The sequence below is a fragment of the Ranitomeya variabilis genome, chromosome 5 (genome assembly GCF_051348905.1).
Source record: "Ranitomeya variabilis isolate aRanVar5 chromosome 5, aRanVar5.hap1, whole genome shotgun sequence".
NCBI lineage: Eukaryota > Metazoa > Chordata > Amphibia > Anura > Dendrobatidae > Ranitomeya > Ranitomeya variabilis.
This window is the reverse complement of record NC_135236.1, coordinates 332,070,418-332,090,257: the sequence shown is the minus strand read 5'-3', so window position 1 is coordinate 332,090,257 and position 19,840 is coordinate 332,070,418. Positions and strand designations below refer to the sequence as shown.

Sequence of the window (19,840 nt, the reverse complement as noted above, 5' to 3'; positions counted from 1 at the left end):
TGCGTGCATAAATATATCAAGGAGAATGGCGCAAACAAGGCCATAGCTTATGTGAAACTTTTCATTGTTTTTTTTTTTGTATGCACTTAAAGAAGCCCTCATATCAAACATTTTAATGCCTAAACACCTGTGTAAAGTATATGTAATGTAGTGTAAGTGCGGTAATATACTCACAGATCGCCTTCTTTCCTGCTTGCCAGCATTGCTTGGATCCTCTTCCCACACGTGACTTCTATTCCGATGTACCAGATCACGCTGGGATCTATAAGTGTGACAGAAGAGGATTTTACAATATAAATCTATGGTGCGTCAGAGCAAAGCATCATAGGTTTACATTGTAAAGAACACTTCTGGCTCATTCATAGATCCCAGCGTGATCTGGTGCATCGGAATAGAAGTCACATGTGAGAAGAGGATCCAAGCAATGCTGGAAACCAGGAAAGAAGGCGATCTGTGAGTATATTACCGCACTTACACTACAGTGGTGTGAAAAAGTGTTTGCCCCCTTCCTGATTTTCTATTCGTTTGCATGTTTGTCACACATAAATGTTTCAGATCACCAAACAAATTTAAATATTAGACAAAGATAACACAAGGAAACACAACATGCAATTTTTTTTAACCCCTTCATGACCCAGCCTATTTTGGCCTTAATGACCTTGCCGTTTTTTGCAATTCTGACCAGTGTCCCTTTATGAGGTAATAACTCGGGAACGCTTCAACGGATCGTAGCGATTCTGAGATTGTTTTTTCATGACATATTGGGCTTCATTTTAGTGGTAAATTTAGGTCGATAATTTCTGCGTTTATTTGTGAAAAAAATGGAAATTTGGCGAAAATTTAGAAAATTTTGCAATTTTCACATTTTGAATTTTTATTCTGTTAAACCAGAGAGTTATGTGACACAAAATAGTTAATAAATAACATTTCCCACATGTCTACTTTACATCAGCACAATTTTGGAAACAACATTTTTTTTTGCTAGGAATTTATAAGGGTTAAAATTTGACCAGTGATTTCTCATTTTTACAACAAAATTTACAAAACCATTTTTTTTAGGGACCACCTCACATTTGAAGTCAATTTGAGGGTTCTATATGGCTGAAAATGCCCAAAAGTGACACCATTCTAAAAACTGCACCCCTCAAGGTGCTCAAAACCACATTCAAGAAGTTTATTAACCCTTCAGGTGTTTCACAGCAGCAGAAGCAACATGGAAGGAAAAAATGAACATTTAACTTTTTAGTCACAAAAATGATCTTTTAGCAACAATTTTTTTATTTTCCCAAGGGTAAAAGGAGAAATGGACCACGAAAGTTGTTGTCCAATTTGTTCTGAGTACGCTGATACCCCATATGTGGGGGTAAACCACTGTTTGGGCGCACGGCAGAACTCGGAAGGGAAGGAGCGCCATTTGACTTTTTGAATGAAAAATTGGCTCCAATCTTTAGCGGACACCATGTCGCGTTTGGAGAGCCCCCGTGTGCCTAAACATTGGAGCTCCCCCACAAGTGACCCCATTTTGGAAACTAGATGCCCCAAGGAACTTATCTAGATGCATATTGAGCACTTTAAACCCCCAGGTGCTTCACAAATTGATCCGTAAAAATGAAAAAGTACTTTTTTTTCACAAAAAAATTCTTTTAGCCTCAATTTTTTAATTTTCACATGGGCGACAGGATAAAATGGATCCTAAAATTTGTTGGGCAATTTCTCCTGAGTACGCCGATACCTCATATGTGGGGGTAAACCACTGTTTGGGCGCATGGCAAGGCTCGGAAGGGAAGGCGCGCCATTTGACTTTTTGAATGGAAAATTAGCTCCAATCGTTAGCGGACACCATGTCGCGTTTGGAGAGCCCCTGTGTGCCTAAACATTGGAGCTCCCCCACAAGTGACCCCATTTTGGAAACTAGACCCCCCAAGGAACTTATCTAGATGCATAGTGAGCACTTTAAACCAACAAGTTCTTCACAGAAGTTTATAACGCAGAGCCGTGAAAATAAAAAAATAATTTTTCTTTCCTCAAAAATGATTTTTAGCCCAGAATTTTTTATTTTCCCAAGGGTAACAGGAGAAATTGGACCCCAAATGTTGTTGTCCAGTTTGTCCTGAGTACGATGATACCCCATATGTGGGGGTAAACCACTGTTTGGGTGCACGGCAGGGCTTGGAAGGGAAGGCACGCCATTTGGCTTTTTGAATGGAAAATTAGCTCCAATCATTAGCGGACACCATGTCGCGTTTGGAGAGCCCCTGTGTGCCTAAACATTGGAGCTTCCCCATAAGTGACCCCATTTTGGAAACTAGACCTCCCAAGGAACTAATCTAGATGTGTGGTGAGCACTTTGAACCCCCAAGTGCTTCACAGAAGTTTATAACGCAGAGCCATGAAAATAAAAAATAATTTTTCTTTTCTCAAAAATTTTTTTTTAGCCCTGAATTTTTTATTTTCCCAAGGGTAACAGGGGAAATTTTACCCCAATAGTTGTTGTCCAGTTTCTCCTGAGTATGCTGATACCCCATATGTGGGGGTAAACCACTGTTTGGGCACATGCCGGGGCTTGGAAGTGAAGTAGTGATGTTTTGAAATGCAGACTTTGATGGAATGCTCTGCGGGCGTCACGTTGCGTTTGCAGAGCCCCTGATGTGCCTAAACAGTAGAAACCCCCCACAAGTGACCCCATTTTGGAAACTAGACCCCCAAAGGAACTTATCTAGATGTGTGGTGAGCACTTTGAACCCCTAAGTGCTTCACAGAAGTTTATAACGCAGAGCCGTGAAAATAAAAAATACGTTTTCTTTCCTCAAAAAAATTTTTTTTAGCCCTGATTTTTTTATTTTCCGAAGGGTAACAGGAGAAATTTGACCCCAAGAGTTGTTGTCCAGTTTCTCCTGAGTATGCTGATACCCCATATGTGGGGGTAAACCACTGTTTGGGCACATGCCGGGGCTTGGAAGTGAAGTAGTGATGTTTTGAAATGCAGACTTTGATGGAATGCTCTGCGGGCGTCACGTTGCGTTTGCAGAGCCCCTGATGTGCCTAAACAGTAGAAACCCCCCACAAGTGACCCCATTTTGGAAACTAAACCCCCAAGGGAACTTATCTAGATGTGTGGTGAGCACTTTGAACCCCCAAGTGCTTCACAGAAGTTTATAACGCAGAGCCGTGAAAATAAAAAATAATTTTTCTTTCCTCAAAAATAATTTTTTAGCCTGCAATTTTTTATTTTCCCAAGGGTTACAGGAGAAATTGGACCCCAAAAGTTGTTGATCAGTTTCTCCTGAGTACGCTGGTACCCCATATGTGAGGGTAAACCACTGTTTGGGCACACGTCGGGGCTCGGAAGGGAGAGAGCACCATTTTACTTTTTCAACGCAAGATTGGCTGGAATCAATGGTGGCGCCGTGTCGCGTTTGGAGACCCCCTGATGTGCCTAAAAAGTGGAAACCCCTCAATTCTAACTCCAACACTAACCCCAACACACCCCTAACTCTAATCCCAACCCTAACCACAACCCTAACCCCAACACACCCCTAACCCTAGTCTTACCCCTAATTCCAACCCTAACCCTAAGGCTATGTGCTCACGTTGCGGATTTTTGTGGATTTTCCGCAGTTTTTTAAAAATCTGCAGGTAAAACGCACTGCGCTTTACCTGCGGATTTACCGCGGATTTCCAGTGTTTTTTGTGTGGATTTCACTTGCGGATTCCTATTATGGAGCAGGTGTAAAACGCTGCGGAATTGCACAAAGAATTGACATGCTGCGGAAAATACAACGCAGCGTTTCCGCGCTGTATTTTCCGCACCATGGGCACACCGGATTTGGTTTTCCATAGGTTTACGTGGTACTGTAAATGTGATGGAAAACTGATACGAATCCGCAGCGACCAATCCGCTGCGGATCCGCAGCCAAATCCGCACCGTGTGCACATAGCCTAATTCTAACCCTAATTCCAACCCTAACCCTAATTCTAACCCTAATTCTAACCCTAGCCCTAAGTGCAACCCTAGCCCTAAGTGCAACCCTAGCCCTAAGTGCAACCCTAGCCCTAAGTGCAACCCTAGCCCTAAGTGCAACCCTAAGTGCAACCCTAGCCCTAAGTGCAACCCTAGCCCTAAGTGCAACCCTAGCCCTAAGTGCAACCCTAAGTGCAACCCTAAGTGCAACCCTAGCCCTAAGTGCAACCCTAAGTGCAACCCTAAGTGCAACCCTAGCCCTAAGTGCAACCCTAAGTGCAACCCTAAGTGCAACCCTAAGTGCCACCCTAGCCCCAAGTGCAACCCTAAGTGCAACCCTAAGTGCAACCCTAAGTGCAACCCTAGCCCTAAGTGCAACCCTAAGTGCAACCCTAAGTGCAACCCTAAGTGCAACCCTAGCCCTAAGTGCAACCCTAAGTGCAACCCTAAGTGCAACCCGAGCCCTAAGTGCAACCCTAAGTGCAACCCTACCCCTAACCCTAACCCTAATGGAGAAACAAAAATAATTATATTTTCTGTATTTTATTATTGTCCCTACCTATGGGGGTGATAAAGGGGGGGATTTATTTACTATTTTTTTTATTTTGATCGCTGTGATAGAACTTATCACAGCGACCAAAATGTGCAGGAACGAATCTGCCGACTGGCAGATTCGGCGGGCGCACTGCCTATGCGCCCGCCATTTTCCAAGATGGCGGCGCCCATGAAGAAGACGGCCGGACACCGGGAGGGACATCGGAGCTAGGTAAGTATGGGGGGGTGGGACCGGAACACGGGGGGGATCGGAGGACCTGGGGAGCGGACAGGAGGACCGGGGGAGCCGACAGGAGGGAGGAGGGGAGCGGAACGGAGATCGGGGCAAAAAGGACGACTGGGGAGGCGATCGGTGGGGTGGGGTGGGGGCAGATCGGGGTCTCCAGCCATGGCAGATGCTATTGCAGCATCGGCCATGGCTGGATTGTAATATTTCACCATTTTCATAGGTGAAATATTACAAATCGCTCTGATTGGCAGTTTCACTTTCAACAGCCAATCAGAGCGATCGTAGCCACGGGGGGGTGAAGCCACCCCCCTGGGCTGAAGTACCACTCCCCCTGTCCCTGCAGATCGGGTAAGGCTACTTTCACACTAGCGTTAACTGCATTCCGTCACAATGCGTCGTTTTGCCGAAAAAACGCATCCTGCAAAAGTGTTTGCAGGATGCGTTTTTTCGCCATTGATTAACATTAAGCGACGCATTGTGACGGATTGCCACACGTCGCACCCGTCGTGCGACGGATGCGTCGTGCAGTGGCAGACCGTCGGGAGCAAAAAACGCTACATGTAATGTTTTTTGCTCACGACGGTCCGCTTTTTCCGACCGCGCATGCGCGGCCGGAACTCCGCCCCCACCTCCCCACGCTTCCCCGCACCTCACAATGGGGCAGCGGATGCGCTGGAAAAATGCATCCGCTGCCCCCGTTGTGTGGCGGAGACAACGCTAGCGTCGGGAACGTCGGCCCGACGCACCGCGACGGGCCGAGCCCGACGCTAGTGTGAAAGAAGCCTAAATTGGGAGTTAACCCTTTCACCCGATCTGCAGGGACGCGATCATTCTGTGACACAGCATATGCGTCACAGGTCGGATTGGCACCGACTTTCATGACGCATACGCTGTGTCACAGGTCGGGAAGGGGTTAATGAAGGTCTTTATTATTAAGGGAAAAAGAAATCCAAACCGATATGGCCATTACTAAGCCTTGTGCTAGTTGTCGCACCCCTCTGTTCTTGATAGCCAACCTTGCTAACGCTGACAACTGAGGGTTGTAGCCCCCAGCTGTGAGTTTTGCTTGGCAGGTTAACAAAAATACAGGGGAACCCACAGCGTTTTTTTTATTTTAATTTATTTAGAGCGCAGGCGCCAGCTGATGAATACTCCCATCAGCCGCTCCTGCTCTTGCTGTTATTAGCAGCAGCAGGTGTAGACTGATGGGAGCAGTAGTCCCATCAGCCGACGGCAGTGATCGTACATAAACTTTTTACCTCCGATCACAGTTGTGGGCTCACACTGTCATTTGACAGCGAGGGAACAGCGGCTCTCTGATCAGCGGTAATGAATTTACCGCCGATCAGAAGCAGTGTTTGCTGTGATGTCATGTACATGACAGTGCGACAAACAACCAGTGTTCGGGGGGCCGAACCCGAACAGTAACACAGACTTCCTGGTGAAGTCCGTGCTCAGTGTCCATGTCCGAACAGTAGCTGGTCGATACGGCATCCGAACTTTACTTTTCAGGTTCACCCATCTCTAGTCAGAAGTATACAAATCACATGCTTCTGCAAGGGAGAATCCTAAAAGTGCGCTGTGAGAATTCAGAAGCCTGCAGCCACCTATAGTGACTGCAGACTTTCATCTCAAACCTGGATGCACCCTTTGATTATAAAACGAAGCCCTGTATCATGCCAATCCTAACAGCGTGTAATATGCTCACTGTCAGTATTCTGCTCTGCTTGCTGGCTCCAGCAGTCATCACATGGCCACTTCACTCATATGCGATTTTCAATCTTATGGTCATGTGACAACTAGCCTCTCTTCCAGCTTCTCTCAGTTTTTCACTGAACATTGAGAGAATTAGGAAGAGCAGGTCATCAGCACGTGACTAAGTGTGCAAATCACATATGTGCTGGGGGGGGGCGCCAAACTGAATTAATTCCTTTGCATTTACAACAGCAAGTCTTCCAGGTCCAGAAGCAGCAGAACAGCCCTAGACCATCACACTACCACCACCATGTTTTACTGTTGGTATGATGTTATTTTTCTGAAATGCTGTGTTACTTCTATGCGAGATGTAATGGGACATAAACCTTCCAAAAAGTTCAACTTTTATCTTGTCAGTCCACAGAATATTCTCCCAAAAGTCTTGGGGATCAGCAAGATGTTTACTGACAAAACTGAGACGAGCCTTTATGTTCTTATTCATCAGTAGTGGTTTTCATCTTGGATCTCTGCCATGCAGGCCATTTTTGCCCAGTCTCTTTCTTATGGTGGAGTCATGAACACTGACCTTAACTGAGGCAAATGAGAACTGCAGGTTTTTCAATGTTGTTTTGGGGTCTTTTTTGACTTCTTGAATGAGTCGTCGCTGCGCTCTTGGGGTAATTTTGGTCTGCCTGCCACTCCTGGGAAGTTTTGCCACTGTTCCATGTTTTAGCTATTTGTGGATAATAGCTCTCACTGTTGTTCACTGAAGTCCCAAAGCTTCAGAAACTGCTTTATAACCTTTTCCAAACTGATAGATCTCAATTACTTTGTTTCTCATTTGTGTTCCAGATTTTTTTGGATCGCGGCATGATGCCTAGCTTTTGGTCTACTTCACTTTGTCAGGTCCTATTTAAGTGATTTCTTGATTGAGAACAGGTGTGGCAGTAATCAGACTCAGGTGTGGCTAGGGAATTTGAACTCTGCTTCCCAAAGATGTGATAAACCACAGTTAATTTATGTTTGAAGGGGGGGGGGGGGCAATCACTTTTAGACACAGGGCATCATAGGTTTGGGTTTCTTTTTAACTTAATAATACAGACCTTCATCTAAAAACTGCATTTTGTGTTTACTTGTGTTAACTTTGTCTAATATTTAAATTTGTTGATTATCTGAAACATTTAGGTGTGACAGACATGCAAAAGAATAAGAAATCAGGAAGAGGCAAACACTTTTTCACAGCACTGTACATATGAAGAAACAAAATGAACATGTAACATTGAATGATTATGGACAATCTATTTGCCTTGTGTACTCAGTCCTGCCTAGGCGCGTTACCTTCAAAAGTTATTAAAGGCCCCGTCTCACATAGCGAGATCGCTAGCGAGATCGCTGCTGAGTCACAAGTTTTGTGACGCAACAGCGACCTCCATAGCGATCTCGCTATGTGTGACACGTACCAGCGATCAGGCCCCTGCTGCGAGATCGCTGGTCGTGTCAGAATGGCCTGGACCTTTTTTTGGTCGTTGAGGCCCCGCTGACATCGCTGAATCGGTGTGTGTGACACCGATCCAGCGATGTCTTCACTGGTAACCAGGGTAAACATCGGGTTACTAAGCGCAGGGCCGCGCTTAGTAACCCGATGTTTACCCTGGTTACCAAAAAAAACAAACAGTACATACTCGCCTTTCGGTGTCCCTTGCCGTCTGCTTCCTGCTCTCACTGACTCCCGGCCGTACAGTGAGAAGTGAGAGCACAGCAGTGACGTCACCGCTGCGCTCTGCTCTCAGTGTACGGCGGCTCAGTCAGAGCAGGAAGCAGACGGCAAGGGACACCGAAAGGCGAGTATGTAGTGTTTGTTTTTTTTGGTAACCAGGGTAAACATCGGGTTACTAAGCGCGGCCCTGCGCTTAGTAACCCGATGTTTACCCTGGTTACCCGGGTGCTGCAGGGGGACTTCGGCATCGTTGAAGACAGTTTCAACGATGCCGAAGTCGTTCCCCTGATCGTTGGTCGCTGGGGAGAGCGGTCTGTGTGACAGCTCCCCAGCGACCACACAGCGACTTACCAACGATCACGGCCAGGTCGTATCGCTGGTCGTGATCGTTGGTAAATCGCTTAGTGAGACGGGGCCTTAACTCTAGGTCTTACTGCTAGGTGTCCTTTCCCAGGACCTGTCTCCGATTGACCACTGTCTCTCAGTCACATCTGCTCTGGATTTTGCTGAATATACTTTTACACAGATTTAGAAAAGAAAAAGTGTCATGGCACTGCTTCTTTAAAAATCTAAATATACAGTATATTTGCTATAAAATACTAAAAAACCTGCATAATTGTCCAGAAAGCTCCCCTTACAGTGTTATTTATACTGATGAAACCAGCACTTGAACACAATATAGTCTTAAGTATATGACAGAAAAGTTCTTAGCATTATGGTGAAGCATATACTCTCATGTAAATTTCATCCTGTCAACTTGGTGGCAGTAACAGGTAAACTTAGCATTAAAGGGAACCTGTCACCAGTTTTTTTAGTATCTGAACCAATGCCACCATCTTTCATACAGTATTTTGGGGCATTAGGGAATACAGGGGGAGTCAGGAGATAATATACAAGTTTGTGGAATGCAGCACAGGCGCTGATAAACATGATGGCTTGTAGGCCTACAAGCAGTGTATGATGACGGCCGTATGCTGTATCCCCGCATAGCGGTCTCTCCATCAGCCTCCTGATGAACTGGTATCATGGCAGGGAAACGCGTTGAGGCATGAAATGATCGTCCGGACACCAGATAAGATAATTGCATATTATTGAGTATTGTGTGGTACATATACGTGCTGGGTAGTGTACAATGAGAGGAGGTGTCTTTGCTGGTCAAACACAAAGTATATGAGCATGGTTATTTTTTTGCACTTTATAAATGTCCTCTATAACTAAAAAACTGTGCAGGTCATTATTTGGCCAATGATCGGTTAGAGGGTACCCTAATATGATATTGTGCAACTACTTGACTACTATCCGGAGATTTATAAGTAGGGTGCACATGATATAGAAAGATGGTACCACTGTTGTATTAATATCTTCTGTGTTTTGATCATATTCTTATCTAAATACTCCTCATACCTACCTGTATTGTTGTTTGTCCCTATACTATCCCATACCTATCTCCTTCTTTCCCTCTCCCCTTCTCTTCAGACCCATTATCCCATTGCATGTATGGCATATGGGTCAGGTCAAGATAATAGGGCTACTGAGGGATAGTCGACGAGACCGGGGGCGCCATTTGCGTGACTATTCAGGGGTGCCAACCTCCGCATGCTAGGTAGGGACAGGGGTTATAGGGATTGGTAAGGTTAGATCACAGCACCTTTACAGCACATTATACCCCCACTCCAAATATTGCGGGTGTCCTATTATCATCTGGTAATTTTAGGCTATTGTGTACCCTAACCATAGGCAAAGCAATAGGCCTGTGGCATCTTGACAATTTGATATCATTACTGCACATCTTTCCTATATGTATCATCTATCCCCCGTTTGCACATTCTCTAGCGGCATGCCCTTATAAGCACGGGGTATCTTGCAGTCCTGTGGGCAGTAGGGCCGACTAGTGTTCTTGGTATAAACCGGTATAAAGTGGGGAGGTGATATAAGATACCGGGTGGGGCACCACCCCTTACGGATAATAAAAGTGCATTAAGGAAGGATATGGTAACAATAGCCCTAAGCATTCATTTTTAAATTTTGGTCACATTGTTGCAGGGTTATAATTTTTGTCTACTACAATTTTAAATAGTAACATAGTAACATAGTAACATAGTTAGTAAGGCCGAAAAAAGACATTTGTCCATCCAGTTCAGCCTATATTCCATCATAATAAATCCCCAGATCTACGTCCTTCTATAGAACCTAATAATTGTATGATACAATATTGTTCTGCTCCAGGAAGTCATCCAGGCCTCTCTTGAACCCCTCGACTGAGTTCGCCATCACCACCTCCTCAGGCAAGCAATTCCAGATTCTCACTGCCCTAACAGTAAAGAATCCTCTTCTATGTTGGTGGAAAAACCTTCTCTCCTCCAGACGCAAAGAATGCCCCCTTGTGCCCGTCACCTTCCTTGGTATAAACAGATCCTCAGCGAGATATTTGTATTGTCCCCTTATATACTTATACATGGTTATTAGATCGCCCCTCAGTCGTCTTTTTTCTAGACTAAATAATCCTAATTTCGCTAATCTATCTGGGTATTGTAGTTCTCCCATCCCCTTTATTAATTTTGTTGCCCTCCTTTGTACTCTCTCTAGTTCCATTATATCCTTCCTGAGCACCGGTGCCCAAAACTGGACACAGTACTCCATGTGCGGTCTAACTAGGGATTGGTACAGAGGCAGTATAATGCTCTCATCATGTGTATCCAGACCTCTTTTAATGCACCCCATGATCCTGTTTGCCTTGGCAGCTGCTGCCTGGCACTGGCTGCTCCAGGTAAGTTTATCATTAACTAGGATCCCCAAGTCCTTCTCCATGTGAGATTTACCCAGTGGTTTCCCGTTCAGTGTGTAATGGTGATATTGATTCCTTCTTCCCATGTGTATAACCTTACATTTATCATTGTTAAACCTCATCTGCCACCTTTCAGCCCAAGTTTCCAACTTATCCAGATCCATCTGTAGCAGAATACTATCTTCTCTTGTATTAACTGCTTTACATAGTTTTGTATCATCTGCAAATATCAATATTTTACTGTGTAAACCTTCTACCAGATCATTAATGAATATGTTGAAGAGAACAGGTCCCAATACCGACCCCTGCGGTACCCCACTGGTCACAGCGACCCAGTTAGAGACTATACCATTTATAACCACCCTCTGCTTTCTATCACTAAGCCAGTTACTAACCCATTTACACACATTTTCCCCCAGACCAAGCATTCTCATTTTGTGTACCAACCTCTTGTGCGGTACGGTATCAAACGCTTTGGAAAAATCGAGATATACCACGTCCAATGACTCACCGTGGTCCAGCCTATAGCTTACCTCTTCATAAAAACTGATTAGATTGGTTTGACAGGAGCGATTTCTCATAAACCCATGCTGATATGGAGTTAAACAGTTATTCTCATTGAGATAATCCAGAATAACATCCTTCAGAAACCCTTCAAATATTTTACCAACAGTAGAGGTTAGACTTACTGGCCTATAATTTCCAGGTTCACTTTTAGAGCCCTTTTTGAATATTGGCACCACATTTGCTATGCGCCAGTCCTGCGGAACAGACCCCGTCGCTATAGAGTCCCTAAAAATAAGAAATAATGGTTTATCTATTACATTACTTAGTTCTCTTAGTACTCGTGGGTGTATGCCATCCGGACCCGGAGATTTATCTATTTTAATCTTATTTAGCCGGTTTCGCACCTCTTCTTGGGTTAGATTGGTGACCCTTAATATAGGGTTTTCATTGTTTCTTGGGATTTCACCTAGCATTTCATTTTCCACCGTGAATACCGTGGAGAAGAAGGTGTTTAATATGTTAGCCTTTTCCTCGTCATCTACAACCATTCTTTCCTCACTATTTTTTAAGGGGCCTACATTTTCAGTTTTTATTCTTTTACTATTGATATAGTTGAAGAACAGTTTGGGATTAGTTTTACTCTCCTTAGCAATGTGCTTCTCTGTTTCCTTTTTGGCAGCTTTAATTAGTTTTTTAGATAAAGTATTTTTCTCCCTATAGTTTTTTAGAGCTTCAATGGTGCCATCCTGCTTTAGTAGTGCAAATGCTTTCTTTTTACTGTTAATTGCCTGTCTTACTTCTTTGTTTAGCCACATTGGGTTTTTCCTATTTCTAGTCCTTTTATTCCCACAAGGTATAAACCGCTTACAGTGCCTATTTAGGATGTTCTTAAACATTTCCCATTTATTATCTGTATTCTTATTTCTGAGGATATTGTCCCAGTCTACCAGATTAAGGGCATCTCTAAGCTGGTCAAACTTTGCCTTCCTAAAGTTCAGTGTTTTTGTGACTCCCTGACAAGTCCCCCTAGTGAAAGACAGGTGAAACTGTACAATATTGTGGTCACTATTTCCTAGATGCCCGACCACCTGCAGATTTGTTATTCTGTCAGGTCTATTAGATAGTATTAGGTCTAAAAGTGCTGCTCCTCTGGTTGGATTCTGCACCAATTGTGAAAGATAATTTTTCTTGGTTATTAGCAGAAACCTGTTGCCTTTATGGGTTTCACAGGTTTCTGTTTCCCAGTTAATATCCGGGTAGTTAAAGTCCCCCATAACCAGGACCTCATAATTTTCTAAATAAAGGTATTTTAGGTATTAGTTGTTTTGGAATAATACATTCACACTGAAGGCATCAAAACTATGAATTAACACATGTGGAATTATATACTTAACAAAAAAGTGTGAAACAACTGAAATTATGTCTTATATTCTAGGTTCTTCAAAGTAGCCACCTTTTGCTTTGATGACTGCTTTGCACACTCTCGGCATTCTCTTGATGAGCTTCAAGAGGTAGTCACCAGGATGGTCTTCCAACAATCTTGAAGGAGTTCCCAGAGATGCTTGGTACTTGTTGGCCCTTTTGCCTTCACTCTGCGGTCACCCCAAACCATCTCGATTGGGTTCAGGTCTGGTGACTGTGCAGGCCAGGTCATCTGGCGTAGCACCCCATCACTCTCCTTCTTGGTCAAATAGCCCTTACACAGCCTGGAGGTGTGTTTGGGGTCATTGTCCTGTTGAAAAATAAATGATGGTCCAACTAAACTTCAATTTTGAATAAAGCCCCAACAGTGTCACCAGCAAAGCACCCCACACCATCACACCTCCTCCTCCATACTTCACGGTGGGAACCAGGCATGTAGAGTCCATCCGTTCACCTTTTCTGCGTCGCACAAAGACATGGTGGTTGGAACCAAAGATCTCAAATTTGGACTCATCAGACCAAAGCACAGGTTTCCACTGGTCTAATGTCCATTTCTTGTGTTCTTTAGCCCAAATAAGTCTCTTCTGCTTGTTGCCTGTCCTTAGCAGTGGTTTCCTAGCAGCTATTTTACCATGAAGGCCTGCTGCACAAAGTCTCCTCTTAACAGTTGTTGTAGAGATGTGTCTGCTGCTAGATCTCTGTGTGGCATTGACCTGGTCTCTAATCTGAGCTGCTGTTAACCTGCGATTTCTGAGGCTGGTTACTCAGATAAACTTATCCTCAGAAGCAGAGGTGACTCTTGGTCCTCCTTTCCTGGGGCGGTCCTCATGTGAGCCAGTTTCTTTGTAGCGCTTGATGGTTTTTGCCACTGCACTTGGGGACACTTTCAAAGTTTGCCCAATTTTTCGGACTGACTGACTTTCATTTCTTAAGGTAATGATGGCCACTCGTTTTTCTTTACTTAGCTTCTTTTTTCTTGCTATAATACAAATTCTAACTGTCTATTCAGTAGGACTATCAGCTGTGTATCCACCAGACTTCTGCACAACACAACTGATGGTCCCAACATCATTTATAAGGCAAGAAATCCCACTTATTAAACCTGACAGGGCACACCTGTGAAGTGAAAACCTTTCCCGGTGACTACCTCTTGAAGCTCCTCAAGAGAATGCCAAGAGTGTGCAAAGCAGTCATCAAAGCAAAATGTGGCTACTTTGAAGAACCTAGAATATGAGACATAATTTCAGTTGTTTCACACTTTTTTGTTAAGTATATAATTCCACATGTGTTAATTCATAGTTTTGATGCCTTCAGTGTGAATGTACAATTTTCATAGTCATGAAAATACAGAAAAATCTTTAAATGAGAAGGTGTGTTCAAACTTTTGGTCTGTACTGTACGTAAATCTAAGGCTTCTTTCACACTTGCGTCGGTACGGATCCGTCGCTAAGCGTCGGCCCGACGTACCGACACACATAAAAATTTGTCACGATGTGGGCAGCGGATGCAGTTTTTCAATGCATCCGCTGCCCATTCTAAAGTCCGGCGAGGAGGGGGCGGAGTTCCAGCCGCGCATGCGAGGTAGGAAATGGCAGACGCGACGTACGAAAAAACGTTACATTGAACGTTTTTTCGTGCCGACGGTCCGCCAAAACACGAAGCATGCAGTGCACGATGGACGCGACGTATGGCCATCCGTCGGCAATACAAGTCTATGGGCAAAAAACGCATCCTGCGGGCACATTTGCAGGATCCGTTTTTTCCCCAAAATGACGCATTGCGACGGACGTCACACGACGCAAGTGTGAAAGTAGCCTTACAAGCATTCAGCTAGTCAGTTTTCAATCCTCTGATGTCATAGACATAATGGAAAAGAGAAGAATTAGCTGGGTAGAAAGGCAAAATAAGCAATTGTAAGTGTACAGTGCTATATAATATGATGGCTACAGTATATTAAGAGGATAAAAATGTTGATGGGGGAGTGATTCTTTAGCCTGCTAGCAGTGGGGAGGTCTGTGTATGAAATAATTTCATGACTGCAGAATAAAACAAAGTATAACACTATAAATAAAATAATACCATACGGTTTTAATTTCTTTCCATTTTGCTCATACTAGTATTGTAGATCCCACTAATAAAGGAGCCATTATATATTCCATTTGCAGCAGAACCTGGCAGATCCCATAGCCTTATTATGGGTCGTTTAGGTAAAAGGACAATCAAAAACCTAACAGACAATAAGGCTATGTGTGCACGTTGCGTATTTGCATGCGTTTTTGTAAATCCATAGAGCTAAAAAAATATATATTATTAAAGAAAAAGAAAAGAATTGTGATGTAATTTCCTTGTTCAACCTCTTCAGCCAGATACCCTCATTAATATTAGATAAAGACACACACACCAGCCTACGTAGGAGCATTAACATAATGAACCTACATATGCTGTAACAAAAAAGCAACTGTCAGAAATCTGCGTGAAATGCAACATCTGTTTATTTAAAAAAAAAAAAATTTAAAAAATCATGTAGGCTCCAGATAATTTTAATAACCAGCAGAGGGAAAGTCGACAGCTGAGGACAGATGTTAATATTCTGGGAAGGAGCCAATAGCCAAAGGTTCCCAGGCTATTAATATCAGCACACAGCTGTTTGCTTAGCCTTTACTGGCTAGTTTACTGGGGAACCCCCCAAAAAAATTGACATGGGGTCCCCGTATAAAATCGAACCAGCAAACGCTAGGCAGACAGCTGCGGGCCGATATTAATAGCCTGGGAAGGGGCCGTGGATATTGCCATTCCCCCAGGCTAAAAACATCAGCTCTCAGCTGCCCCTGAAATGGCGCATCTTATAGATTTGCCAATTCTGGCACTTAGCCTCGCTCTTCCCACTTGCCCTGTAGCGGTGGCAAGTGGGGTTCATATTTGTTGGTTGATGTCACCTTTGTATTGTCAGGTGACATCAAGCCCACAGGTTAGTAATGGAGAGGCATCAATAAGACACCTATCCATTTCTAATCCTACAGTTATATGATAAATACACGGCCAGAATTAAGTCCTTTATTTGAAATAATCACATAGACTCCTTTATTGAATCTAAATATACCAAACTTAATGAACGCCTAATCCCCGACGCCCTCATCTCCTGCAAACAATAAAAAAATAATAAACCAACATATAATACTATCCTGTCCGAAGTAGTCCATTTAATATCGAGGGTCCTATGGTGATCTCACGTGTAGAACAGTCACATTGGCAGATGTGACCACTCTACCTGGCCTCTGGCGATACACCGACAGGAGGTAATTTGTTGTGAATTCTGTTCTCGAGCTCCCTCCTGTGGTTATGAATGGTACTTCGGCGAGTTCTGTTCGTGGACTCCCTCTGGTGGCTGTGAGTGGAGCTGCTGGTTCTGAGATTCCTTCTCCAGCTGATCTCGTTCAGGTCTTGGCTGGCTGCTCTATTTAACTCCACTCAGATCGTTACTTGATGCCAGCTGTCAATGTCCTAGTACTGGTTCAGTTCTCTTGGATCTTTCAGATGACCTGTCTACTTCAGCAAAAGCTAAGTCCCTGCTAGCTTATTTGTTACCACTGTGTTTTTGTCCAGCTTGCTATATTATTTTATCTTGTTAGCTGGAAGCTCTGGGATGCAGAGTGGCACCACCACGCCGTGAGTCGGTGCGGTGGTTTCTTTTGCACACTCTGCGTGGTTTTTTGTTAGTTTTTTATGCTGACCGCAAAGATACCTTTTCTATCCTCAGTCTGTTTAGTTCAGTCTGGCCTCCTATGCTGAAACCTATTTCATTCCTGTGTTTGTGACTTCCATCTTAACTCACAGTCAATATATGTGGGGGCTGCCTATTTCTTTGGGGAATTTCTCTGAGGCAAGGTAGGCTGTATTTTCTATCTTTAGGGGTAGTTAGCTCTTAGGCTGTGAAGAGGCGTCTAGGCAGAGTCAGGAACGCTCCACGGCTATTTCTAGTTGTTGTGATAGGATTAGGGCTTGCGGTCAGCAGAGCTCCCACTTCCCAGAGCTCGTCCTGTATTGCTAGTTTGCTCATTTGGTCATTTCTAGTGCTCCTAATCACCAGCCCAACATAACAGTAATTGCTCCCACAGTGTATCACTGAACCGCCATGAGAATTCACCTGAGTTCATCAGCTCCGGTGCTCTCACTTACAGCACTACCTCTGTGTGAGAACTTTCCCACGCAGCAGTGCTGTAAGTGAGAGCACTGGAGCTGATTAGCTGATGAACTCCGCTGAACTCTCACGGTGGCTCAGTCATACACTGTGGGAGCGTTCACCTCCTGTCAGTGTATCGCCGGCGACCGGGTGAGATCGACTTGGGACACCCGGTATTAAATGGACTACGGTGGAAAGGTGAGTATATGTTGGTTTATTATTTTTGATTGTTTGCAAGAGACATGGGCATCAGGGATTAGGCATTCAGTGAGCATGTATTGTGTACATGTAATTATGTAAATGTTTAGATTTTTTTTTTACAATTGAACACAGGCGCTGGATGATGAGACTATTCTCCCATCATCGGCTCATGCTGTCTCTGTTATATGTGACAAAACACATAGCTCGATGGGAGTAGTAGTCCCATCAGACGACGCCTGGGTACACACGTCGCATGGGTACACACGCAGACACACACATATGTTCTTCACCCACACACTCTTCCTCCTTCTGACATCATTTCCCTTTGACAAATGGCAGCAAAGAAGCAGCAAATACGCAAACCTTTTTGCACCTTTGTTTTTGCTGCAGATTTGACTGACTCAATTGAAGTAAATGAGTCAAAAACAATGCAGAACGCAAAAAGAATTGACATGCTGCAGAAAATAAAACACTGCAAATGCAGAAGGAACTTTACAGATCATGTGCACAACACTTCAGGATTGTCATTGCATTACTTTGCTTTGGTATTCCATTGCATTTTTGACGTGTGTAAAAAATGCTGCTAAAACGCATCAAAAGTGCATCATGTGCCCATAGCCTAAGTGTGAGCGGAGCCACAGCTATTGGAGTGGTTGCTAAAGACCCATATAATATACTTGTATATAGAGTTGGTTTCAATTGATTGGCAGGGCTCGGGTCATCGGTCACGATATTAATTTGATGCCATTTGATAGGAGGTCTGAGAATCACCTTCCAGCTCCCGCTATCTGCAGCTATTTTTGTGATTAGCCGGCCTGGCATGACATCATAGTTGCAGCATGGCTTACTTTGGATACTGTATAATTGGAACTCTATATTTTGAGTGCTTATTGGGATGTTCATAAACATATAATTATTTTACATGGATTTTAAAGCAGATTCTATTACAAAATCTACATAAAAAAAGCTTCAAATTATTTTTGAATAAGGTTTCTATTAACTTGAATGGGAAAACCGCAATAGAGTTCATACATCATGTTTTTTTCCAACATGGTTTTAAAATATACTCAGACCACGGTAGCCGACTTGACTTTTTTTTTTTACTATTTTTACTGGACAGCTTATTAAAAAAATTACGGACAGACAATATTTTCTATGGACACATTGGAAAACCATAATAAATAATTATGATTATAAGTGATCCATGTGTACAGCCCATAATTCTGATATGAAGACATCAGCTGCATTCACTGTTAAACGATGATAATTACAGTCAAAATCATTTGTATCAGTAAAAAAAAAATCACAAGTGCATTTTTTACGGACAGAGCAAAAAAGTGCCCTATTTTTACAGATGGTCCTTGAATTTCTGAACAGTTGGCAACCCTACCTCGGACAGAATGTGAAGTCTGCAGCCAGGGCCAGAACAAAATATTTTGTTGCACAAGGGTACTAGGGAGATGAACCCGATAACGTTTCCCCCTTCACCCGATAAACTCTCAGCACCCAAGTAAAGAAATCGGTCAGAGACTAAAGTAAAAGGAGCCCTATCACACCCTTTCCCCCTCTGATGGGTTTGGTAATAATGTCTGATAACAACTTCCACCAGAATTGTTACTTTGATATAGAATCATTCATTGTTTGGGAACGATTTACACAGTACCAGGGACAAATAGTGATATTTATCCCTGACATCCTTTATTTTTTATGTCAGACACAAGGGCAGTTATGGAAACTAATATAACTTTACTATAATGGTAGCCAATTGGTTTCCATTAAGGCGTCCAGCATTTGGCGTATACACTTATAGAAACTAAACAGACCCCATTATAATAATAATTTTTATTTATATAGTGCCAACATATTCCGCAGCACTTTACAATTAAGTGGGGATAGATAAAGAGATGCGTATGATGGTTTTACATCCGTCGTGTGACAAATACAGTTTGCAGCAAAAATGATGGTAACGCTGGTGCTGTATTGCTGTACTGATGGAGGTTTTGGTGTCATATTCCTGTTCTGATGGTGGTTCTGGTGATGTATTCATGTAGTCATAGTTGTTCTGGTGCTGTATTCATATTCTACTGATGGCAATAGTAATGTATTAATGTAGAGATGATGGTTCTGGTTGTGTATTCATCACCAGAACCATCATCAGTACGTGAATAGAAAACAAAAATCATAATCAGTACATAAATAGAACAACAGAGCCATCAATAGTACCTAAATACAGCACCAGAACTATAATCAGTAAATAATCAGGTCATCAGAACCACCATCAGTACATGAATAGATCACCAGAACCATTATCACTACATGAATGAGTCACCAGAACTTTAATCATTACATCATGAGAGCCACCATCAGTAAATAAATACAACACCAGTACATGTATACGTCACCAGAACTACCATCAGTACATTAATGCATCACCAGAGCCTCAATCAGTACATGAATACATCACGAGAACCAACGGTCAGTACACAAATACAAAACCAGTATCATCATCAGTATCTGTATACATCACCAGAACCACCATCACTGCATGAATATCAGCTATAACCACCCCACAGTCTGCCATTATCAAA

At 43.3% G+C, this 19,840-nt stretch overlaps 1 protein-coding gene across 2 annotated transcripts in view; it reads left to right on the top strand.

The window, feature by feature from the left end:
- Positions 1-19,840, top strand: part of CCDC146 (coiled-coil domain containing 146) — a 185,902-nt gene that overhangs the window by 18,098 nt on the left and 147,964 nt on the right. The window lies entirely within an intron of this gene.